We start from the raw sequence: 25,934 nt of genomic DNA, 5'->3' as shown, positions 1-25,934 counted from the left end.
TCAGGAAACTAAGGAAATTAAATGAGCAGATTACGAAAACAAATTCTGATTTTGTAAATGCTCCATTTCCCAAGTAGTTCAAATCATTGAAAGCTTAGCAGAAAACATAATTATGTTAAAATATGTTTTTTTTTGTTCTTGGAAATGTTACCAACTCTGACAGACCAATACCAATAAGAGAACCTCATTGCCTTAGAGGACTAGAGTTTAGGTCTTTATAAAGTTGAATATTTACAAAATCAGAATTTATTTTAAAAACCAGTCCTTTTATCCCCTTTAAGAATCATATATGTGCCATGTTTATATTTCATACTCTATAGTTTTTTTTTTTACTTACTTGGAAAGTCCTGTCTGTGTCAACTCCTGTTGATACTTGGTCTCACATGAGTCTGAGAATTATAGAAAGTTATATTTTAGCGAGAGATTGCCAAAGTAACAAAGCTTCCAATGACATTGGGCAGTGAATTAATCTTATATAAGCAAAAATACTGAAATAAAAGACAACATATAGATGAACATCTTTATAAGTCACCCATATATTTGTGGTTTTAGAAATAATGCCATCTGATCTCCTGAAGAACTAAGAGACATAGCAAAATAGCTACCCTGCTTTGGGATAGAATATGAGTATCCACTGGTGACGACTGGACAAGACACTTCCTATTGGGTCTGGTGAAAACAAGGTAGATTCCCAGCATTTGTATTTATTATATTTTCAGAGAGTTAAACAGTATTAGATGGGATATTTTTCTCATTCCCAATATCTGTGACCTTGAAAAATAGGCCTTTTCTGTGATTTGAAATGCTAGGATGTTGCTGCCTAAAATTAATAGCTGTCAAATTATTTGTTCTACAGTAGTCCATTTTCCTCTCAGTGTAATCATTCTTTGTAACCATGGGCAAAAACAAAACAAAACATAGTCAGTTCTACAAAACAAACAACAATACTAAAATTAATAATACTATATTATATTAGGCATTTTGCCTCCATATATGTCTGTGTACCATACTCATGAGTGCTTTTAGAGATCAAAAGAAGGTGCTTGGTCCCTTAGGATTGGAATTACAGATGGTCATGAGCATCCTTATGGATTTTTTTTTGAACCCAGATCCTCTGGAATGGCAGCCAGAGCTCATAGCAGCAAAGCCATCTCTCTAGCCATTATTATTTTATTTTTATCATTATTTTTACAAAGTCTATGACCTTTGATTAGCTAAGTTTAATTTTTTTAGTTAATACAAAGAACTATATAGAATCCTAATTGTTCAAAAATACTTAAAATAAGTAAGTGTTGTGTGTTCACTCATAAATGATACATTTATATCACCCCATCAAAGGTTCAAGGACCATCGTAGGAAAGTGGAAAGATTATAAGTGAGGATGAAGTGATAGAACACACACACACACACACACACACACACACACACACACACACACACTTATAGGGTGAGGCTACACTTGTAAAATCTCAGTAACATGGCTGCCTAAACAAGACTTCAATAGACATGCTAACATGAAAGGTGGAAATGTCAGGGGTCCCCGTCTTAACTAAGGAATGCTGAGAGTGGAAATGTCAGGGGTCCCCGTCTTAACTAAGGAATGCTGAGAGTGGAAATGTCAGGGGTCCCCGTATTAACTAAGGAATGCTGAGAGTGGTAGAAATATCCTTTCCACTGGGAAGAGGCTTCCAATCAATTATGCAATACCAAGAGTTCAGTTCTAATATCATGCATATACATCATATTATATGGGGTTTGAGTAAGAATGCCCTTTCCCATAGACTCAAATGTTTGAATATTTGGTCCCTAGTTGGTAGAACTGTTTGGGAAGGACTAGGAGGCATGTCCCTAGGAGGCATGGCCTTGTTGGAGGGAGTAAGCTACTGGGGGTAGATTTTGAGGTTTCAGATTCCCATACCATTTTCAGTTAATGCTCTCTGTCTCTGTCTCTATTTCTCTGTTTCTCTCTCTCTCTCTCTCTCTCTCTCTCTCTCTCTCTCTCTCTCTCTCTCTCTCTCCTCTGTGCTTACTGCTTGTGGGTTTTGTGGGTAAGATGTAACTTCTCAGATACTGTTCCAGTACCATGCTTGCCTGCCTGCTGCCAATGCTTCCTACCATGATGGTTATGGGTTTCACCCTCTGAAACTTTAAGTCTCCATTAAATTTTTTCTACAAGTTGCTTTGGTTATGGTACTTAGAATAGTAGAAAAGTACCTAAGAGTGAAGTTGGTACCTGGAGTGTGGTATGCTGTGATAGGCTTGTCGATGCTGCGTATTTTGAGGAATACAGTAGACTTGAGACGTTTTGACTTGGAAGGCAGTTGAATGCTGTATGTGGGGATCAGTGGGCCATTCTAGTGGAGTCTGGAAAGACAGTAGGGTTGAAAGCAATATGTACTATGGAGGCCCAGCCCAAAACGTTTCAGAGGGGGAAAATAGTCTCAATTGGGCTAGATACAATACATGTGCTATTTTAGAAAAAAAGTGTGGCTAGTTTTTGCCTGTGTTCCAAGAATCTACCAGAGGCTAAATAGAAAAGTATGGTGCTATTTTTTTCTTTTTTGCAGAGGAGATTTTAAGACAGCCTAATTTGATTCTGTCCGTGTGTTTATTAATGATCATTCTTATGCAGATTCATAGTGAAAAAGAGTAAGTGGGGCAAAAAGTAATTCAAAATGTACATTTTGAGGAGAAAAACAGAACTAGTCAATTTAATGTTGGAGCCTTGGTTTGTCCTGAAAAGAATAAAGAGAAATGGAAAAAAAGGAGTGGTACCCTCTGGGTAAGATCCCACCTAGCTAATCCTGAAACTTGTGAAAAGAGAAGGCCTATGAAATTACCTGTCCCTGAAAAACAATAACAAAGGAAAGCTTATACAAATGAATTTAAGATTCCTTTCTAATCAGATGGCAGCTTTGGCTTTACCCACATGTTTCTGGCTTTGGAATGTTGAAAGATACAGCAATAAAGGAGTTATGGAATTTTCCTCCATGGTTAAGGAAGGCTACTGAGGTGTGGCAGGGGAATCCCTGCACAGAGGAAGGGGGAGGCTGTTGTATGAAGCTGTGAAAGTTAGGCCTGGTTTGTGTTGGAGACCCTAAAATGTTGATGTTAGACCTCTGGGTTATCTTCCAAAGAGAACTGCAGACTGGAACCTGCCTAAGAGGAAGAATCATGTTGATTTGAGCAAATCACAACAGCTGAGTCATCTAAGTCCTTTGGCATCAGAGATTCAATATTTGGAATTTGTTCTGCTGGGCCTTTAGAGTATTTTGATCCAGTATTTCCTCATGGTGTCCCCTTTTATCCATCTGGAAGGGTAATTTACATATATATTCTGTGCCACTGTATGTTAGAATGTGTAATTTGTGTTCTGCTTTTGATTTAACAGTTAAGAAATTGCCTTGAGTCTCAGAAAAACTGGGTTTTAAACAATTTTGATACTGAAAGACTAAGTGAACTTTTGAGATTGGAATATGCGTGTATATTGTTATGATATAACCACAAGCCTATGGGGGCCAGAGAGTGAAATGTATTTTGAATGAGAATGAAGATCAAAGGGTCATGTGTTTGAGTAATTGGTTCCCAGTTGCTGGAACTGTTTGGGAAGGATTAGGAGGTGTGGCCCTATTGGAGGAGGTTTGTCATTGAGGCAAGGCTCTCTTTGTCCTCTGCTTATGGATCAGATGTAAGCTCTAGCTAGTGCTCCAATGCCATGCCTTTTGGTGCCATTTCGTTGTTACCAGATTTCTATCTTGAATTCTTCCTGTCTTGGCTTTCCTCAATAAACTCTGATCTACCATATGTAGTCCAAGTAATCTTTCCCAACCTCAGTTTGCTTTTTTATCAGAATCTTTATTACAGCCATGGAATTCTAAGACAGTAGCCTAGGGTGGTCTCAAATTTATAACAATCTGCCTACGTCTGTCTGTTGAGTGCTAATATTATAGGCATGAATCACCACACCTGGTTCTAGAAAGGGAATTTTAATGAATGCACATCTATTGTTATATTTGAGTTGGGAATAATTTCTTTTATTTAAAGAATGATCCATTATGTAAGCTACAATGAAATAGTGCTCTTCATTACAATAAAATGGTGATTCTTCATCTGCTAACAATAGTCTCATTTTAGAACTATGGGGAAGGAAGATCATTTATATATAATTTTTTTACAAATGGTTTTATTGTAATTCTGAATATCTGTTTCTTTCTAAAGAAGTGTAACATCTTAAGAGATCAGTACACTAAAATTAATTTTCTATATTTAAAGGGAATTAGACAATTTATATTTTCTTGTATGGAATTTATAAATAATCTTTTTTATCATAGTAATATGACTTTTTTGGAGACAATGTCTTACTCTACTGCCCCAGCTGATCTAGACTGGCATCATATTTACAATAATCTTTCTGATGAAGTCTTTGAGTGCTGGGTTATTTTAAGACACCATGCTCAGTAGTTAATTTTTTTAAATGTAGCTTTCTTGATTTAACCTACTACAAAATGTCACTATTTACTATTTACAAAATTAAACTATTTACCATATAAGGTTTCTATTAATGCATGCAATTATTTATTACCATAAACAAGACAACATTTCTTCTTTTCCTTGATGCTTCCCAGTTCATTGTCAAGGCCTTTCCCCTAGCTTTAGATAATCACTGATTTTCGTTCTTCCAGAAGAGGTTGTTCATTTTTAGATTGTTTTTATGCTTATAAGTATGCTATATGTGGCTTTTGTTTCTGAGAATAAAGTTAGAAGATAGTCCTACTATGTCAGTTTACTTACTGTATCAGGCTTGAATTGACTCTACTTCTCCACGGAAGCAGCCTCAAATCCAATTATAGGACAGTTGGTTAACAGTCATGCCATTATTGCACAGGTTGGTGTATCTTCCCATTCACAGCTAGCTAAGACAAACAATGACTCCTTTCTCCTCAGCACCCTCTGGTGGTTCAGATGCTAGCCAGCATGAAGGAAGTTTCCAGCTCAGTGCCAGCCTGCTTTCTTACAGCCGAGGTGTGTAGTATATTTTGTAATGCAATCTTAGAGTTCTGCTAGGCAGTCAACAGTATTGATAAGATCTCATATTACCAGAGGCTTCTGGATCCTCCATGTGCCACTCCTGTGGAGTATCTCATACTTGGGACTGTTAATCATTCCCCAATCCAGAATACATGTCTGCTCCACCTAAACATCTCCACCTACTATATTTTCTCTTTTTATTTTCACTTTATCATTATTCTACTATCTTCCCTGATCCAAGGCACTCCCCTCCATCTCCCTTAAGTTTTTTTCCCTGGCTTCCACCATGTTCTCAGTGTTCAACACAGACAAACATTCCATGTTCAACAAGAACTTAAAAAGTAGAAGCCAATATACACACATACACAGAGGAAAATGGCTCTGTGTGTGTGTGTGTGTGTGTGTGTGTCTATTTTCAGTTCTATCCATTTCCCTGCAAATTTAATAATTTCATTTTTCTTTACAACTGGATAAAGTTCCATTTGCATATGTACCACAGTTTAATTTTCCATTAATTACTTAATAAGTGTCCAGGTTGCTTTCATTTCCTAGCTATTGTGAGTAGGGTGGAAGTGAAAATGGGTGTGGCAGTATCCGTGTTTTAGGGTAGTTAAGCTCTTTGAATATGTGACCAGGAGCGTTATATACTATCATAGAATAATTACACGGCGTTATATAATTTCCTATGGCAGTTCTAATGTTAGTTCTTTTGGGAAATCTGAGAATGATTTCCAAAGTGGCTGGATTACTTTACTCTCTCACCAACAGTATGGAGGTTTCTATTTGCATCTTTCAGCAGTTGAATAGACACTGTTCCCAGCTATATTTCTCCCTCTGAGACACCTCTCTCTCTCTCTCTCTCTCTCTCTCTCTCTCTCTCTCTCTCTCTCTCTCTCTCGTCTCTGTCTCTGTCTCTGTCTCTCTGTGTTTAGTTCTGTAGCATATTTTAAAAGCATTTGTTTGTTGTAGTTTTCATGGTGTTTACTTTTTTTGAGTTCTTTGTATAATATATTCTTGCCACTATTCTTCTGGATGTACACCTACACTTTTTTTCCTATTTACAATTTTTCTTATAGCATTTTTTTTACATAGCAAGTAAATTTGTCTACTTTGTTATTTGTCTAATGTTGACACATAACACCAGTATCAACTTCGCTTTAGAATCTGTTTTTTGATCTGATAAGAAGGACAGATCATCCAAGTTAGTGTATGTGATGGTTAGTGTTGATTGTTAACTTGACAGGACCTGAAATCAAATGGGGGACAGGCATCCAGGCACACCTATGGGGTGTTATTTTGGTAAGGGTAGCTTCTATACAGGCTATGAGTGGTTATCTTGATTAGGTTAACTGATGTGGGAGGACCTACTTTAGAAGTAAGCAGTGCCATTCCCTGGGTTTGAGTCCTAAACTATACAAAAAGGAGAAAGCTTGCTGAACACTGCTTCCGGACTACGAACACAATGTGACCAGCTGCTTCCAGCTCCTGCTGCCTTGACTTTTCTGCACAATGATGGACTGTGTCTCCAAACTGTGAGCCAAAATGAAACCTTTCCTTCTTTACTTTTGTGACTGTGCACGCAAACCCCTTCTTCCTTGCTTCTGTCAGGGTATTTTATCATTGGAAAAGAAAAACGTAACTGAGACACTGTACTAAATAGAAATACTTATTCTCACATTCTAGAACACCATTTTGAGGTAGTTACTGTCATGAACTTTAGTTTTTACAGATGAGGAACGAAATGGAAGATTAACTAACAGTTCAAAGTCATACATGATTGATGACAGAGAAAATGCAGGTAACCCTTAATTTAAATGCCACACTATAATTATTGATAGGCTCTATTCATGAAGGTTATTTTGTAAGCAGATTTTACCTTGGTTAATAATTGTTAGTTCACAGCATTTGAGATGTGGTCCAACATGAATAAAGATAATACATTTATTGTCATTGAGGATACTTCTAAGAGTAAGCTGTTTGCTTCATATTATATTCCTCTGTTATACAGTAGCAACTATCTTTTACATGTTGTTGAAAATATTACAGAAGATGTCAGAATGTGACATTTAGTCTGACCTTTCCCATTTATAAGGATGTGTTCCTTTAGGCATCCAAGCTATTTGACCATTTGAGACCATGTTTGAGATATAAATGTCACAGGGTGAAGGCTGTCTTTATCAGCAAATACCTCATTTGTTAATTTGAATTCAGCTTTACTAAAATAAGCTAGAAGGAGATTATGACTCTGGATAGAAAGCAGACCATGTGGGAAGGACAAATATTACAAAGAAAGCCTACAGTTATTCATGGTTTATGCCATAATTTCCCCCTTCCTCTCAAGTCCAATTGTTCTGACAGCTAGAAGTTTTAAGCCTGTTTCCTGACACTTCAGAAATGGTATTTATTATCCTTTCCTAAACTGAACTGCTCTAGTATATTGCTCCCCCTTTCTCACTAATTACAATCATAACTATTGCCCAGTTATACTGTGCATTTTTCCTATGAAGTTATATCTACCAATGGCAGGAATGTTAGGAAGACTCTGGGGGTATTTTACTGAGTACCTAATCGCAAGTATAAGGGATCTGATAAAGTGATCTTAATAGAATAACACCCGATTTCTTTGCATTTACTTTGGATACCTCTCTATGTTGTTTTGAAAAGGTATCCTCAGGTTTAGTATAAAGGAGTATATTAGGAGAGGGAACTTGAGATGAAATAATTGAGTTTATTTATATTCTTTGATTTAGGGTATCATTTCATTAAGAAGTTTTTATCTAGAATGTATTTTCGTGTTTTTCAATAGTTTTATCTGAAGATTAAGTGGGTTCTCAGAGACAGTTCCAAGATTCAAAATCAAAACCAGTAACGTCTGCTAATAATTGAGAACTTTCTTGTTCTAACCCCAACCTTTTATTTCCTATCTGGAACAAGAATACCTTTCAGTTTTACTTTCTCCATTTATTTAAAAGAAGTTAGGAAATGAAAGGCCTTTCACCTTTTAAATTTCTTCTTTTTTTCTATTCCTTTTTTTGTTTTCTCAGTATACTTTTAAAAATTATTTTTACTTTATGTGGGTGGGTGTTTTGCCTGTATGTTCATGCCTGGAGCTTAGAGAAACCAGGAAAAGGTATCTGATACCCTGAAACTGTACTTATCAACAGTTTTGAGTTACTATGTGGTTGCTAGGAATCAAACCCCCATTCTCTGGAAAATCAGCCAATGTTTTGAACCACTGAGCCATCTCCAGCCTTTCTTTTAAAAATACATTTAAATGTTCTTTCCTTTTAAAAAGTGTGTGTGTGTGTGTGTTGTGTGTGTTGTGTGTGTGTGTTGTGTGTGTGTTGTGTGTGTGTTTTGTGTGTGTGTTGTGTGTGTTTTGTGTGTGTGTGTTGTGTGTGTGTGTTGTGTGTGTGTGTGTTCTTGAGTCTGTGTGACTATACATGCGTGTGGAGGCCAGAGGTCTATGCCAGGTGGTATTGTAGTTGGATTTCTGTTACTGTATTAAAACACACTGTCCAAATGCAAATTGCTGAGGATATGGTTTATCTGGTTTACACTTCCAGATTACAGACTATCACTGAGAAAAATGAGTGCAGAAACTTGAGGCAGGAAACCTGGAAGAAGTTTACTTGGTACCTTGTTCCTGGATCAGTCACAGGCTATCACTTTACTATATGTTTTATACAGGCCAAGACTACCTAGGGAGAGCGTCAGCCACTGTTGGCTCAGCCTTCCTGCATCAACTAACAATCAAGAAAATTCTACACAGGTATGCCTACAAGCCAGTCTGGTCTAGGCAATTCCTTAATCAAGGCTTTTCCTTCATAAAGACTCTAGGATATGACAAACTGATAATTAAAGATACCTAGGACAGGTGTCTTCCTTGATCAGTCTTAACCTTTCTTTTGAAGATAGTGTCTCTCCAGTGCTGGAGTTACAGACATGCCTATCATTTTACATGGGTGTTCAGTATCCAAACTGATGCTTGAATATCAAGCCATTTTCCTCCTCCCTATTTATAGTAGATGCCTTTTCTTAATACCAAAGAATAGCATAGAACAGTGGTCCTCAAGTACTTTAGCCCCAGGCTTCCCCAGGTTATTTTGAACAGTGAGGAACTGTTGTTTTGGTTGACTCAATCTCTTGGCATGTATAATACTAGAATTAATAGTGTACCGAGCAATGTAGCACATGCCTATAATCCCAGCACTCCAGAAGTAGATGCAGAAAGATTGATTGATGCAAGTTCAAATTCAGCCTGGTCTACACAGTGAGTTCATACCCAGCAAAACTTAATAGTAAGAGATTGTCTGAAACAACAACTAAAAAAATGTTGTTGTAAGCATAAGAATATAAAAAGATGTGTTCCATAGGCTGCCAGAAAAGAGTAGTGGCCTCATTACAGAGTCATATAGCATAATATATTCCACTGGATATGGCAAATGAAAAGGAAATGAGAACCTTGGCACTAGGAAAGAAATTTTGACTTCAGGAAGCCATGAACCACTATCAGAGATCTCTAAATATTCTCAAATGATGTTTCAAGAACAATTTGTGGGATAATGTTGTCGCTCAGTAGTAGAGTGCTTGCCTTGAACACAGGAGTCCCAGTAGTCCACCCCTAACAACAAATAAATACATGATTAAATAAGTAAAGCCATTGTTGTATATTTAATTTATTTATGGATAAAAGCAAATTAGCACTTGTATACTCTATCACCATCTGTCTCCTTTCTCAATGATGCGAGCAAGACTTGCTCAAATAATATTGTAAAATCATGCTATTTATCCATTCTCTCTTTCTAATAAAAAGAATTTCTTTAAATGCCTTATAACAACTGGAAGACTAATTTGAAAAGGAGGAGCACCTTGCAGGATGACTCAAATAATATATCCTAAATTTTAGAAACTTTAATTGTAATATATTTCATGTAGTTATGTCCTACTATATAAGAGAAATGTCTCTGGCTCATGTATGTATTTTCAAGTCATGTATGTGAATGCCCTTCTATTTCTGATTGGAACCCTTCCTCCTATAGATAAAGGAGTTTCTGGCAGTACAGACGATGGAGATCACATCCTTCCATGTGCTAGGCAAGTTCTTCAACACTCATTCACGCCCTTGCCCCTGCTTAAAACAGTCTCTGTCACTTTTAGAGGGTTCTCACTTTAACAATAGTCCATTACTCACAGTTAAAATATTAAGCCCAGCATCCTAGGCAAGTCAAATATTATTCTATTTTGTTTCTCATATACTAATATTCATCCTTTTCAAGGTGTGTTTTAGTGAAACCTGCTGTTTTCACCCACTTTGCAGTGACTAACTGGAGAACGACCTCTGTCTGACTGCTCTGGTAGATGGTAGACTCATGATGGCACATCAACTTGGTGGGAAAAGAACATTTTGAGATTGAGTATCTCCAGTGGAAAAGTTCTGCCATGCTAAGTCAGTATTATTCATGTCTCTGAAATATTATTACCCTCTTTAGCATAGGCCCATTGTTTTTCATAGTATGTGTTTCTGAGTTTGGACATGGGAGTATTTTGTGCCTGTTGGAAGTATGCTTTGACAGGTGATAACTAGCTCATGGACTTAAAGCAGACATATTGTGGGCAGAGTCTTGTGCATAAATATTCCAGATCCTAATTTTTAGTTGAAATAATTCTGAGTTGTGCAAATTCAGATGTTCTCAATGGAATTATTCCTCAACTGTCCACCACAAGAGGCTGCTTACGAGTGTGCCCTGTATTTCTTCCATCTTTGACATGAGGCTGGTGCTTTCTGGGATATCTGTCATTTGCACTCAAACCCTGGTCTCAAAACCTATGGGCCACCTTGAGCTAAAATACACACCCGGAAGATATATGTCTGTCTTTTCTATTCATGTGTAAGCTATCCACACTAATACATTTTGCTCAGTGTAGCATTAATACTACATCTTAATCAAGGACTGATTACTGTTTCCATGGTAACAACTGGAGTTCACTGTCAGCAGTGTCCCAGTAAATGTTTAACAGCTAGCTTCAGAAAAAAAATATCATCACTTATTGCTTTTGCTGATTCCTATGCTATGCATTCTCCTACTGTAGGTGATTTTAAGTGACTAATATGTTGTCCCTGAATGCCAGGCTGAGAACAAATATGTACAGTAGATTCTCGTTAACCTGTCGGTATAAGCTGGTTTTTGTATATATTCTAGTTTCCTTTTTGTTGCTGCGTTACACCTTGGGCAAAAGAAACAATAGTTTATTTCATCATGCAGGTTACAGAACATTATTGAGGGAAGTAAGGGCCGAGATTTGAAGCAGAAACCATGGAGGAACATTGCATGTTGCATCTCTCACAGACTCTTGCTTAACTACCTTTCTTATACACTCTCGGACCACCTGCCCAAGGGATGTCTGCCCACAGTAGCTTTAGCCCCCTTATAACAATTAGTAATGAAGGGAATTCCCCACTGATAGAGCTACAGGCCAACCTGAGAATCCTTTTTCATGTTACTCTAGGCTGTGTCAAGCTGGCAGCTCAAGCTAATGAGGACTACCACCACTGCTTTCAGGAGTGAACTGTTGCAAAATGGGGAGTTATGCTGGTGAATATGACAGAATTTTTTCATATCGTAGCGTACACATAAGCTAAACATATTTTATTATGCTTGAAATGTGGACTCTGGAGGGATAGGGTGAGGAAAAGATCTATTTAGTAGCATAGAGTTAAGAACACCCTGGATCCAGTTTTTAAAATTATTTCATTGGGAATGATGGCAAGAAGCAGAATTTAGGTCCTGTGAACTGGCAAAGAATTTAATTTTTCTAGGGTCAGTGGTAATGGTGAAACATGTTTTGGAAGGGTAGGGAATGGGGTTAAGTCAGGAAAATTGTTGCTAAATGCCTTATTGCACAAGTTCTCATGGGTTGTGATCCCTTTGAGGATCAAATGACCCTTTCACGGGGTCACAGATCTGATAAACCTTACATATCAGATTCATAACAGTAGCAAAATTACAGTTATGAAGTAGCAATGAAATTAATGTTATGGGTAGGGGGTCACCACAACGTGAGGAACTGTATTAAAAGGTCACAGCATTAGGAGGGTTGAGAACCCCACTGTCTACATTGTTTTTGTTTTTATTTTTATTTTTTGCTCTTTCCCCTTTCAACAAATACTTGTTGGTTTCATCTGAAATGACTGCATGAATTTGTGTTCAGCCCTGTGGACTCAAGATTTAGTAAAATAGTTACTGTCCTTATCTGGTCCTCACTCATAACAGAGAGAGTGAAGATGCAAAATAACTGACTACATCTGTGCTAGGTGTTGACTCAGGAGGAGAGATGGCCTTAACAGAAACCTGATCGGAACATTAGAGAAAAGATCAGATTTCAGGGAAGCAAAAAGACTTGCAAAACAAGGTTTAAGGCAAGAAAAAAAAGAGCTGACAATACAGCAGTATAGAGAAAATTGGGGGGGGGGATTGACTTCTTAGAAACAAAGACTAATGTTGTAAATGATTATAATGATCTTTAATTTGCTATTTGGGTGAGATGGACTTGGGCAGTGAGAGATGAAGAATCAGTGAAAGTGGCAAGCAGGAAAGAGGCATGCCTTGGTTGGTTTTTAAAATGACCACTGTGGTTTTAGAGTAAACAAGAAACCAGGCTCAGCTCAGCCAGGACAGTTGACTCTGGTATAATCAGGTAGTCATTCCAATATTTCCTTAATAAATAACTTAATAAACTCTGATGGTTTAGTTTGCTAATCTGGTTGTTTGATGCAGTATAAATATAACCTATGGCAAGTTGATCCTTAGTGATCTAATTTCCAATACTTATACCACTATAATAGATATGAAGCAATAGATTTTGTACCCTAAAATACAGTTACAGTTATAAACTGTGAGAATGTCAGGGGCATAAGTACTTTGCAGGTATTAACACTCAGTCTGCATGACAATCCTATGTTCTTCACTATTTTGCTAAATATCTAAAGTACAGAGAAATCAATTGCCCTAGTTTACATAGTTGACAATCAAAAGAACTCAGATACAAACCCAAGCTGTCATTTACTGCTGCATCAGTATTATCCCTGTGCTTTAATTACTTCTTGTAGTTTCTCATCTGCATAAGAATTAATTGGGGCAAGTCAATTAAATTCTCTCCTGGAAATTCTTTTTACCTATGTGAATTGCCAGTTTGACCATTTTGTTTGATACATTTAACACCTGATAAAAGTAATTGAACTTTTTATTTAGACAGTCAGAATCATAACATTACGTGTTCTTTATTTTTATCTTTTATTTATGTAGCAAGCATCCTTGTATTTTTATGTATTTTGTATTTTTACTTGCCCCATATGTTTTTCCCCCTGAGGTGCTGCAGCTTGAAGCCAGGGCCTCACACACGATAGGCAAGCGCTTTACCAAAGATCTACAGTCCTCAGTTGCAGGTATTGTTATATGCGTCGGAAACACCAAGGGATTCCAATTCTAGGCAGTATACAGCGTCATTTTCTGCACTTTGAGGGTGAACAAACTAAAATATCAAAGGCTTGATGGTGTCTGAGGTGTACCTGAGTATGGTGGAGCATGCCTGTAATTCCTCCAACACTTAGGGGAGGCTGAGTCAGGAAGGTCGGGAATTCAAGGCTGGTCTCATTACAAAGTTAGTTTGAGGCCAGGCTCATGAAACCTTGTATTACAACAAAACCAATACATAATATACAAATCAAATATAAAAAACCAAAATGTAACAAAAACAAAGGAAGACTGAAGGCAAAGGGCTACAGAGCACCTTGGGATACACACCAAAGCCAACTGGCTACAGAAGCGTGGAAGCCACTTGTCTGTATCTCTTTCTTACCTAGAATGCATTGCTGTAGTCTCAGGTAAGTCTAATTTGCTAAGGATGAGAACGTTCCTCTTTTAATACTGATCACAATTTTCCTAATCTTTCCTTAGAGCACATTATGGTGTCTATATGTACTAATATACCTAAATGTTAAATATAAATTACATAAAAGTTAGGTAAATAGTCAATAGATATTTTTACTTTACTGATAAATAATTAGGATAAAGCAAATGCCTATAATAAATGTATCAAGTTTTAATATATGTATATGTGTGTGTGTGTGTGTGTGTGTGTGTGTGTGTGTGTACAACGTTTGGACTCTTTTACTTAAAAATACCTAGCACTTAATATTACATGCCATCCGTCCTTGAGAAATGTTTAAGTGCATGAATTATTAAGTGCATTAAAAGAGGTTTAATTCCACATTTGAGAGATAAAAAATCCCAAACTTTGTACACTGACCGTACTTGGAACACTTATTTTTTATTGGCTATTTTTGTTTGTTTTAAACATTTATTTATTTTATGTATATGGGTGTATACCTGAGTGTATCTTTATGCCTCACATGTTTGTAGTATCCTGAGAGACCAGAAGACATGTCAGGTCCCCTGGAGCTAGAGTTACAGGCTGTGAGGCACCAAAAAAGGGTGCTCAGATCCAAATCTGAGTTCTCTGGAAGAGCAGCAAGTACTCTTACCCACTGAGCTGTCTCTCTAATTCCCAACTCAGGGTGCTCTTAACTGTCTCTCCTAGTGGGTAAATAGCATCACAGTGGCAGGAGGATCTATTAGATACAAATGCCAGAGTGAGGGGAAGAGCCAAGCTAGATATTTTAAAAACAATTTCTTATAAAGAGAAACTCAGGATTCCTGGACAACTTCCTCAATTCCCTCTGAGGGCAGAGCCTACTGTGACCAAAAGACTTCCCATCTCTCCTTTTAAAATTTTCTTCTAATATATCCCAACTGCAGTTTTTCCTCCCTCCACTACCCCCAGTCTCTTTCCCATCTCCCCTCTTCCCCAGATTGCCCCTTCACCATCCCTTAGACAGGAGCAGTCTCACAGGGACATCAACCACACAAAGCAGAACCAGTTACAATAAGACCAGGCACATAGAATTACATCAAGGCAAGACAAGACAGCCCAGTAGGGAGGAAAGGGTCTCATATGTAGGCACAAAAGTCAGGAACAGCCTCCACTCCCACCATTTAGGAGTCCCATAGGGATGACAGCTACTTATGGGCACCATCTCTTAAAAGCCCCACCATTTCTACATCACTGAACTCACAACCAGAATCCAACATATGAACTCTTAGAGCAATGCCAGCCTTTAATAGAGTTCCTTATGTTGTGGTGACTCCAACCATAAAATTATTTCACTGCTTCTTCATAACTATAATTTTCTATACTTGTGGATTATAATGTAAATATTTTTGGAGATAGCGGTTTGCCAAAGGGCTCATGACCCACAGGTTCAGAACCATTGCCTTAGAGGACAAACTTAAACCATATTCAAATATTATACAATAAATACCTGATTGTTAGCTATATTCACCCTGCAAGTTTTCTCATTGTATATTCAAGCATTTACATTTTAATTTACTTTTTGAGAATTTAACACATGTCTACGAAAATATTTTGTATATTTGTATGTTTAATCAATAGACATTGATCACATCTAACCCCTCCTCTTGGGTCCCCTCTACCCTGGAAAGTTAATGTCCTTTCATTATTTTTCAACCTATTGAGAGTAATTATTGCTCTTAATATGTGCTTGGGTATCGAGATATCTACTGGAGGATGGTAAACCTACCACAGGTCACATCCCTGAAGAAAACGGATTCTTCCTCCAGCATCATTTAGCTGCTAATAGCTCCTCAGTTAGGGGTGAGACCGTATGAGACTTTTTCCTATCAATACATTTAATATGAACATTTAACATAAATAAAACCTCTTTTATTTATAAATTTGCAGCCTCTGGAAATTCAGTATAGCTAGCAAAAGCAAACTAATACATGCACTTAAATATTTTTCAAGAGAAGACATCATGTTAAATGTGCTTATGTCTGTTATATTAAAATCCCTGTACATGCTGGAATGTTGACTGGACAGGAATGTTGTGTAGCTTGATCAGTCAACAGTTTTTAACTTCCCCTGGCAGAGCCATCATAGATGCTCCACAATTTACTTGCTGATTGATGGATATATCTTTATCTTCTATGTGGGAACCGACATGTTTAAGACCTGTATAATTTAGAGCCTTGCATATGAAGAACAACCTTGGATTTCAAATGGTTAGATATTATAAAATACAAGTTGCTTTCCTTGTAGGGCGTGGTGATACATGCATTAGATTCTAGCACTTGGGGGTTCGAGACCAGCCTCAGTTACATAGTGATTTCAATGCCAGTTTGGGCCACATAAAATTGTGTTTAAACGAAGTGAACAAAAAATTACATAAAATTTTAACAGGAGTTGTCCCTTCACGTCTGACTTCTAGTCTGCTTTTACTTTACCAACTGAAACTCCAGGCGTTACTAAAGTAACTAAAAAATACTTGATAGAGAATTGTAGAGTAAATATCTCTGGTTGAACTTCAGCTTAGGAAAATCCAGCCTTTTAAATGCTATCGGAAATACAGCATGAGTCAGAGTACATATCTTATTGTCACAGGTGACTCATGCTTCACAGATATGTGATGTTTGCTGATTTCAATGACAAAGAATGCCTTTGCTCCCGTTTGTGAGTTTGATTTAATTTCTTCCCTATCCTTAAAGTCCTTGACTTTGGTAAGAACCTCCTTGATCATATAACTACTGCTATTACGGAAGCAACGTCTGGAATGCCCTTTGCTTTTTTGTGGTTAATATTGAAATAGAAAACGTGAGTGTCTTGAGTCAAAAATCCTCTAAATCTTTTGAGGGAAAGCAAACCTAGCCAACCAAGATGTCCCAGATCATTTCACTGGTGCGTAATAGTTACTTCCTGTTCAATAAAATCTTAGCATTAGGCATTAGAACATGAACATACCATGTCCCAGTCTAAATAATTTTTCTTCATTTAAAATTTTTGAACTCAATTTGAAATTGCTTGGGATTGATGCCAGAATACTTTGTTTTGCTATTACTGTTTGAGACAGCCATTTAATAGGCTAGGGTGGCCTTAAATTTGGAGCAATCTTCCTGCCTCTGCCTTCTATGTGGGGCTTATATGAATGAACAACTATACCTGGATATTCAACAGTAGGAACTGAAGAACAATATAATACTAGTAAACATTTTGTATGCACTAGATGGTTTGCATGTATTATATTGTTTAATTCTTATAACATTTGTGAAGAAAGGAACATTATGCAAAATATACAGGTAAAAAAGTTTAAAATGAGAAACATTAAAGAATTTAAAGTTTCAGATTTGGCAGACATGTGGGTGCAAAAACAAAAGACGTCTGACCTCAGCTTCTGGGCTCTCAACCATCAAGTACAACAGATTATGACTCATGAATCTCCTTTTAGTCAAGTTTTCCACAGTGAAAAACATTCCTAAAAAGAAGAAAAAGGTTAAAAAAACCATAAAAATACTCAAGAAAACAAAGAAAAGGCCATAGAAGTGGATTAAGGCAACTGCAGTGGCTGAATAAGATAAAGATGAATCAGTGGAACAAATGCTATCTTATACCATATGTTACTTGGAAATAATATCTAGACTCTGTGCTAGATTGTGAAGTGGAAAAATGCATGGGCTCAGCAAACTGGGACTCGTCTTCTGTTCCATGGCACATGGTGGGTCAACTCTTTCAAAATGTTCCAATCACATGAAATGTATATACAACTTGAAATAGTTTTTCTCATTTTCAAATAATTGTCATGGTAAGCAATGATTTCTGACATGAACTCAACATGAAATCATTGAGTGGTCTGCTTATGCATTCTAGCTATGTCCTACTTATTGTGTCCCCGGAGCAATGTAGAATTCACTAATTCATTAGATGAGCAAAGTGTTTTGGTTCCCATCCACATGTGAGTTAGATATAATTAGTGACTTGTATGGAAAGAAGACTCACACTTGAAGGATTTGGATGCTTGGGAAATTTTTTATGATTGTTGTTGTCTTTTCACTTTGCTTAAATCAGAAGACTGCTAATCTTGTTTCAAGAGCTAACACATACCATATTTTGGGGACTGAATTGAAGTGGAATCCTTGAGGATTTTTTCTCCAGTGTCATGGCCAACACTCTGGGATATTTCTCAGTGTCCATATTATTGGGATACTAGTGGAAACTTTCAATTCAGACCTTATTGTCTGATGTGCACAGAATGTGAACATCTTAGTGATATTTTTCTATGTGTATGAAATGCTATAGAAACAATGCAAAGGACATGAGCTATGTATACTAGATACATACTTAGAATTCCAGTATATTCCAGGCTGAGGCAAGAGGTTTACAAGTTCCAGTCAAGACTCAGCTACATAGTGAGTGGATTACGTAGTAAAATAACACGACAAATCCGTGGGTGAAAGCTTGTAATTCCATCTGTACTGCTAAGACAGAGAGGTCTCAAGCTCAAGGTTGTCATGTTCAACGGAGGGATTTGAAAGCTGCCCTTCTCAAATTAAACAGACCTTGTCTCAACATAAAAACAAATAAAAGGTGTGTGGTTCTAGTACAGTGGGAGATTGTCTAATGACATGTTCTGGTTTCTTTTTACTGCTTTATCAAAATACTTGAACAATAGCAATTTTGGGGAGGGATACATTTATTTCATTTACAGGTTACATTTCACTACTAAGGGAAGACAGGCATCAGTTTCAAGCAGAAACTATGGAGAAATGTACTTGCAGTATTTCTCATGGGCCTGTGCTTTCTTATACTCTCGAGGACCACCTTACATGAGCAATGTCTTGGATTCAACCTCTATTGTCTGTTTGTCTGCTGGTCCTTCACTGTCCATCTCTGTCTCTCTGTCTCACTTTGACACACACACACACACACACACACACACACACACACACACACAAGGATTAGATGTCAGGTGCTGCAGATTTTATGAGAAAGCTTTATTATAGCTAGAGGTATATAATGTTAACTTAAATTTTAATTTATTTATGTAGGTTTGTCTTTGTGTACCAAATGTGTGCTTAGTGGCCTTAGAGGCCAAACAGATTGTGGGCCACTGTCTGACTTCTGGGAATCAAACTCCAGTCCTCTGCGAGTAGTGTGATTACTATTAACTGATGATCCATGGTCTGAAGAAGCTAATTTTAAAGGAGGGAGGCAGAGTTCACTCTATGAGGTTGGAAACACAATGAGGATAAGGCATGTCCTAGGGGAAAGAGCACACATACTTGAGAAACCTCAAAAAAAGTCAGTATGATTATGTGAATGCTGTTTTAATTTTTTGAAATATTTAAATACAGCATAGGAGGTCCATTAAAAAGACAGTTTCATAGTTTTGATATGTCTATCCCAACCCACAGCCCCCTAAAAGTAATTTTCATTTACCTGATGTAGTTGTCACCTCAGAGACTCACTGCTGAATAAGCTCACTATTTCTAGTTCATTCTGAACGCTGGCTTGCTAGTCAACTCAGCTGTTCTAGCTCAAAGTACTTTCCAAACAAAGTAATTCAATCTGGCTTCTCTCTCAGCCTCTGACTGAATTGCTCTTTGGTTTCATACTAATTCGTGTTCTAGTCTTCTGACCCCTTATTCTCTGGCTTCAACTGCCTCTGCTGACCTGCAGTGCACTGCATGAACTCACGAAAGAACTCTCTGCACTAACTCCCAACTGACTGAAAAACTGATTCAACTCCCAACTCACTCAACTGAGGAACTGAACTGACTCCAACTGTCTGATCCCCCCTCCCCCCCACTGCTCTTAATTAGCTTCTCTTTCCTTTGTTCTCATGAGAGTTGGTAATATCTTATCTCTAACTCATTCTGTCAAATCTTTCTCTCATTCATCACTTTGTCTGTCCCTCAATAAGATGTCATTTTTAAACATGGCTGCTTTCGGGGCTGGGGATTTAGCTCAGTGGTAGAGCGCTTACCTAGGAAGCGCAAGGCCCTGGGTTCGGTCCCCAGCTCCGAAAAAAAGAATCAAAAAAAAAAAAAAAAACATGGCTGCTTTCTTCTACAAAGTCATTTTTCTTAAAGCAGTATACTAAAGGCATGTCTGTATTCCAGCCAGAGGGTTTAAAGATTTTTTGGCGTGTCTGCATTCTAGCCAGATCAAAATACCATCAGACCTAGAAGGTATTTTGATGTAATCAGAGGATCCATGTTGCTAGATTAAAATTCCTCTAGTCAATATGATTATGTGAATGTTGTTTTAATTTTTTGAAATATTTATATACAGCATAGGAGATTCATTAAAAAGACAGTTTCATAGTTTTGATACATCTATCCCAACCCACAGCCCCCTAAAAGTAATTTTCATTTACCTGACGTAGTTGTCACCTCACAGAAATGACTGTTACAATCAAGATACCAAGAATTGTTTGGTTCTCTCTGTCTTTTGTGCTTCATCTTTTCCAGTTCTAGCTTCAGAAAAGGTGATTGGCTTCCTATTTCTGTAGATCAGCTCACTTTTCTAGATTTAACTTTGTTTTTAAAAACCGGATTTAGCTGGGTAGCACATGCTGTCTTGGAGTTTACTATGTAAACTAGGCATGCCTTGAACTTGTGGCAATGTGACTCTGATTCACAAATGCTGGAATAATAACCATGCACTGTGTCCTAATCACATTTCTATTGCTATGAGAAAACATAAACCAAAAACAGCTTGGAGAAAAAGTGGTTTGTTTCAGCTTAGACTTTATAGTACATCACTGAGGGAAGTCAGGGAAGGAGCTCAGGGCGTGAACCTAGAAGGAGGAACACTGCTTGCTGGTTTGATACATTCATTTATTCTCATGAGTGTTTTACATACATGTATATGAACCTCTAGGTATAAAAATAAATTCCTAAGACAGCTTACCAACATGAACATTTAGGAAAATAACATTAATAGGTTTTCCATGGGGACATACGCTCTTCTGACCAGGTTTACATTAGGTAATTAAATTCCTTCCCATAAAGAAGGCCTCAAATCAAGTCAAAAATTGAAGGTTACCTCCAAAACTTTCATGTCAATATTACACCAATGAGCATATCTTGCTTGTCAGGTCAGCATTTGGAGTTCACTTCTGGGTCCATTGATGACTTTTCTTTGCATAGTACCTCAGGTGTTATGAAAGTCAGCAAATAGAGTAGACATTTTCAGATGAGTTTTAGCTTTACTTTTTCTACAACTTGGAATCGAAATGTGTTATGTCTTCAACAGTAGGGTATTCCCTTCTATTTATGGTGGGTAGCCAAAAATCAATGAAAATATCCCACGTTTATCAGTAACTCATGGGAAGGTATCTCTCACCTGGCACTGGAATTTTCATTAAATAGCCTATGTCATCAGGAGAAAGCACTGTCTACCCATAAAAATGTTCAGACTCTTTTTAAAATTATAGTTTTATTAGCTTACAGAATAATGAGTTACCATAAGATTTTTTATGTATCATTTATTTGTATTAATGTACTCTAACCTTCTATTCTCTCCTGTCTACCTGCCTACATTCCCACTTTAACTTTGAACCCCCAGTATCCCTTCCCACTACTTTTATATAACATGTGTTTTATTAGCCCGTCATCACTTAAGCACCCCTTTTTATGGGTTTACTTTCAGCTTTCTGATATCTGTTGATGTTACAAATATAGATTTCTTGTTTTTCTTGCTCTACTTCTAACTCTTTCAATATAGTATTTTCTAGTTCCACCCATTTTCATTCAAATTTTATTTCATTTTTCTGTCTTGTTGGGCAAAATTGTATATATATACTATATATTCACTATCCATTGAACAGTTGATAGACTGTTGTCATTTCCTAGATACTGTGAGTGGGGAAACAAGAAGCATGCACACGGCAATTTTCTATGTAGGAATATATGGAGTCTTTTGGACTTATGTCTAAGACTGGCATATCTAGATCCTATGGTAGTTTATTTTCATCTTTTTTTGGGAATTGTCTGCACTATATTTCATAATGATTTCAATTTATTCTCCCACCAACAGTATATAAGGACTCTTCTTTCCACACGTCCTTAATTGTATTTATTGCCATATCATCTTGATGACAGCTACTTTGACTAGGGTGATATGGTACCCCACACACACTTTCATTCTCCCCACTCTCTATCTCCCTTTCTGCTTAAATCATTCTGCTTCCAGCTTCTCAGTCTCTACTGTCAGTTTCCTTACATCCTCTCACCCTCCCCCCTCTTCCCACATCTTTCCTCAATGGTGTCTTTCATGTTTCCTCAATTCCATTTATATTACTATAAGTTAAACACAAAAGGTTCAAAGCTAGAATCCACATATGAGAGAGGACATGTGTTCCATTTATCCTCTTCATCCTGAGCGCTTCGTTAAGTATACATTTTTTTTAGTTCAATTTCCCTGCAAATAATGATTTGATTTTTTACTTGCATCTGAAAAAATTCCTTGTATGTACCAACAGTTTTCTCATCTCTTCACCATCACTCGATGGGCATCTTTATGGATTCTGTTTCCTAAATATTGTGAAAATAGTAGTAAGGAACATGAATATACAAGTGTCTGTGTAGTGATATGTAAAGACCTTTAGGGATATGCCCAGCTGTGGTATGTGCCTTACATGACGGTTTTATTTACATGAAGCTTCAAGACTGATTTCCAAAGTGGCTGTACTAGTTTACTCTGTTGCCAACTGTACATACCAGTTTTTCATTGGCCACATCCATGCCAGCATTTATTTACATTTGAATTCCTGATTATGACTATTCTGATTGTGGGGAGATGGGATCTTAAGATAATTTCAAATTCCATTTCCCTTATGACTAAGGGTGTTATATGTTTCTTTTCAATGTTACCAGATGTTTGTATTTCTCATTGCAAAAACATTTTTGTTTGATCTTAGTCAGTGTTCTATTGCTATGAAGAGACATCATGATCACAGCAACTTTTATAAAGAAAAGAATTTAATTTGGACCTGCTTACAGTTTCAGAAGTTTAGTCCATTTTCAGCATTGTGGGTAGCACGGCAATAGAAAGGCAGGCATGGAGCTGGGGAAGGAACTTAGAATTCTATATCTAGATCAGCAGGCACTAGGTAGAGAGAGACACTGGGCCTAGGTTGACATTTGAAACCACAAAGCCACCTCCAGTGACACACTTCCTCCAACAAGGCCACACTTCCTAATCCCTGTCAAGTAGCATCATCCCCTAATAACAAGGCATTTAAGTATACAAGCCTATGGGGTCCTTTCCTATTCAAACCACCACATTTTGCTCACCAACACTCAAAGACTTGAAGTCATACATATGATGATGCAAAAATGCATTCACTCCAACATTATAAGTCCCCATAGTCTATCACAGTCCCAACACACTTTAAAAGTTCAAAGTCTCTTCAGAGACTCATGACAATCTCTTAATGGTAATGTCCTGTTGAATCAAAACTAAAAAGCAGACCATATAGTTCCAACATACAATAGCACAGAATACACATTACCATTTTAAAAGGTAGGAAAAGAAGCAGAGTGAGGAATTACTGGACTAAAGCAAGACCAAAATCCAACAGGACAAACTCCAAATTCTGAATCTCCATGATCGATATCAAAATATTCTTCACATTTCCAACTCCTTTCAGTTTTGTTGACTGCAACACACTTCTTTCTCTTGATATGGTTCCACTCCCCGTTATCAACTTTCCTCAGAAGGTATCCCACAGCTCTGTCATCTCTAATCTCTTGGAGTCTCCAGTGAAATTCAGGCTTCATCTTCACAGCTTCATGCAATGGCCTCTCTGGGCCTCCATATACAGGGACATCCCTGACACATGTCTGGCCTCAGCAGCTTTCCTTAATCATGGAGGGAGATTCAACAACCCCTTTCTGGTATCCTTGACTCTAAAACCAGAACCACATGGCCAAAGCTGCCAAATTCTTTTGTTAGATCTGGAACATGAAACTCTTATCCAATTTCATCTTCACCAGCTTTCTGTGGTTTTGTTTTATTTTATGGCTTTCTTCACTGCCATAAAGGACAAGCTGCTTTATGACAAGCTGCTTGTCCTAAAACTCATTCAAATATATGTTCAACAGCTTTGTATTTTCAATGGTTTTCTTTTCTGTCCAAGCTTGGCTGTCCTACAACTTGCTCTGTAGACCATGATGGCCCCAAACTCAAGTCTACCTGCATCTGCCTCCCCAATGCTGGTATTAAGGCCACATACCACACACCTAACTCTAAGCTTTTCTTTAATTCCTTTTCACAAGATAGAAGCTTGTGCTCTTGCCCTGAGGCCAATACTCCCTTTATTACATTTAGGATCAGACTGTTCTTTAAACATTTTTATCTCCTTGAGCACTGGGCTTAGCTCCATTATTCTTCCTGGTGCTGCCTTTCTTCTCAGTCTGTACAGTTTATATTTTTCCTTGCTCAATTTGCTCGTTTCATTACAAATCAGCATAAGAGTAGCCACTGATAACTATTTGATTATTAGTCAATACTAAACTGTTTTGAAGTCTCCTCTATCATTAATCCACTTCTCTTCAATTTAGCTGTAGGCAGACTTTTTTTTTTAGGAAAGGGATAAAAGCAGCCATGTTCTTGGCTAAAATATCACAAGAAAAATCTCTGGCCCAATTGCTAATATTCTTGTCCTCTGAAGCCTCTTGAGGCAGTTTATCATAATCTGCATTGTTTTTAGCACCACTGTTTTCCCTGCTCCAACTACTGTGACCCATTAAGCCCCACTTTAAACATCCAACTGCTTTTCTACTTCAATGTCTCAAAGCTCACACTCTGCCAACAAGCAGCATGGCATGTCACAGCAATGCCCTGCTCCCTTGTACCAGCTGATGTTTGGTCCGTGTGTTCCATTGCTATGAAGAGACACTATGGTCACGGCAAGCTTAATAATATAATTTGAGCTTGTGTACCATTTCAGAAGTTTAATCTCTTCTCCTTAGAGTGGAGAGCACAGTGGGATACAGGCAGACCTGGTAGCTGAGAATTTTAATCCAGACTTGAAGGCAGCAGCGGGGAGAGAGCCTCTGGGCCTGGCTTGAGCATTTGAAACCCCAAAGCACATACTCAATGGGACACTTCCTCCAATGAGGCTATTCCTCCTAATCTCTGCCGAGTAGCACTACTCCCTAAAGACCAAACACTCAAATATATGAGCCTTTGGAGGCCATTCCTATTCCAACCACCACAGTTCCAGAGCCCACATTTTACTGTATCTTGATGCTTAGTTTTTCTAGTTCTTTGTATCTTCTAGAGACTAATTCTCAGTTGGGCATAGAGCTGGCAAAGAGTTTCTTCCTGTCTGTGTGCTGGCTCCTCACTTGACAGTTTCCTTTGCTACATAGAAGCTCCTTCATTTCATGAGATTCCATTTGCCAAATATTGTTCATGTTTCTACTACTATTAGAATCCTAATTAGAAATTCATACCTTGCCTAAAATTTGAAGTATATTTTCTACTTTTCCTTTAGCAGGTTGAGGTATATGGTCTTACTTTGAAGTCCTTGATTTCTTAGTAGTTGCATTCTGTGCAAGCTGAGAGCTAAGAATCTATCTAGCTTCATTTTTCTGCATATTGAAATCTACTTCTCCTAGTAGTGTTTGTTGAACATGCTGTTTTCTTCATGTATTTTTGCTATTTTTGTCAAAAATCAGGTAGCATGCTGACAGAAGATATAGCTCATCTGCTAAGACCACACTGTCTGCTCTTTCAGAGGACCTGGTTCCATTCCAAGCATCCATACAGCAGCTTACAACCTTCTATAACTCTGCTTCCTGGAGATCTGGTGCCCTCTATTGGCCTGCAGGCATCAGACATACTACTGAAACATGGACAGAGATATAGGCAAAACATGAAATAAATAAAATAAAATAAAATACAACAAAACAAAAACTAGAGTAGCTGTAGTGCTTGGATTTATATATTTGCTCTCAATTCTATGTCCTTTGATGTAACTG

At 37.5% G+C, this 25,934-nt stretch overlaps 1 protein-coding gene across 7 annotated transcripts in view; it reads left to right on the top strand.

Moving 5' to 3' along the window:
• The window catches only part of Sytl5 (synaptotagmin-like 5), a 241,446-nt gene that overhangs the window by 62,218 nt on the left and 153,294 nt on the right, over nt 1-25,934 (top strand). For 4 of the 7 annotated variants that reach the window (XM_063279915.1, XM_039099626.2, XM_008773070.4 and 1 more), the window contains exons 1-3: nt 10,352-10,477; nt 11,539-11,624; nt 13,399-13,474. The exons of 2 other annotated variants lie outside the window; for them this stretch is intronic. The gene's annotated coding sequence lies outside the window, so the exon portion shown is untranslated. Of the gene's footprint in view, nt 1-10,351; nt 10,478-11,538; nt 11,625-13,398; nt 13,475-25,934 lie in introns of those variants that run through there. One more of the 7 variants, XM_039099627.2, reaches the window with a different exon arrangement.

The sequence above is a fragment of the Rattus norvegicus genome, chromosome X, assembly GCF_036323735.1.
Source record: "Rattus norvegicus strain BN/NHsdMcwi chromosome X, GRCr8, whole genome shotgun sequence".
In the NCBI taxonomy this organism is placed as follows: domain Eukaryota; kingdom Metazoa; phylum Chordata; class Mammalia; order Rodentia; family Muridae; genus Rattus; species Rattus norvegicus.
The sequence above is the reverse complement of the archived record's forward strand: the minus strand, read 5'-3'. Positions and strand labels throughout refer to the sequence as shown.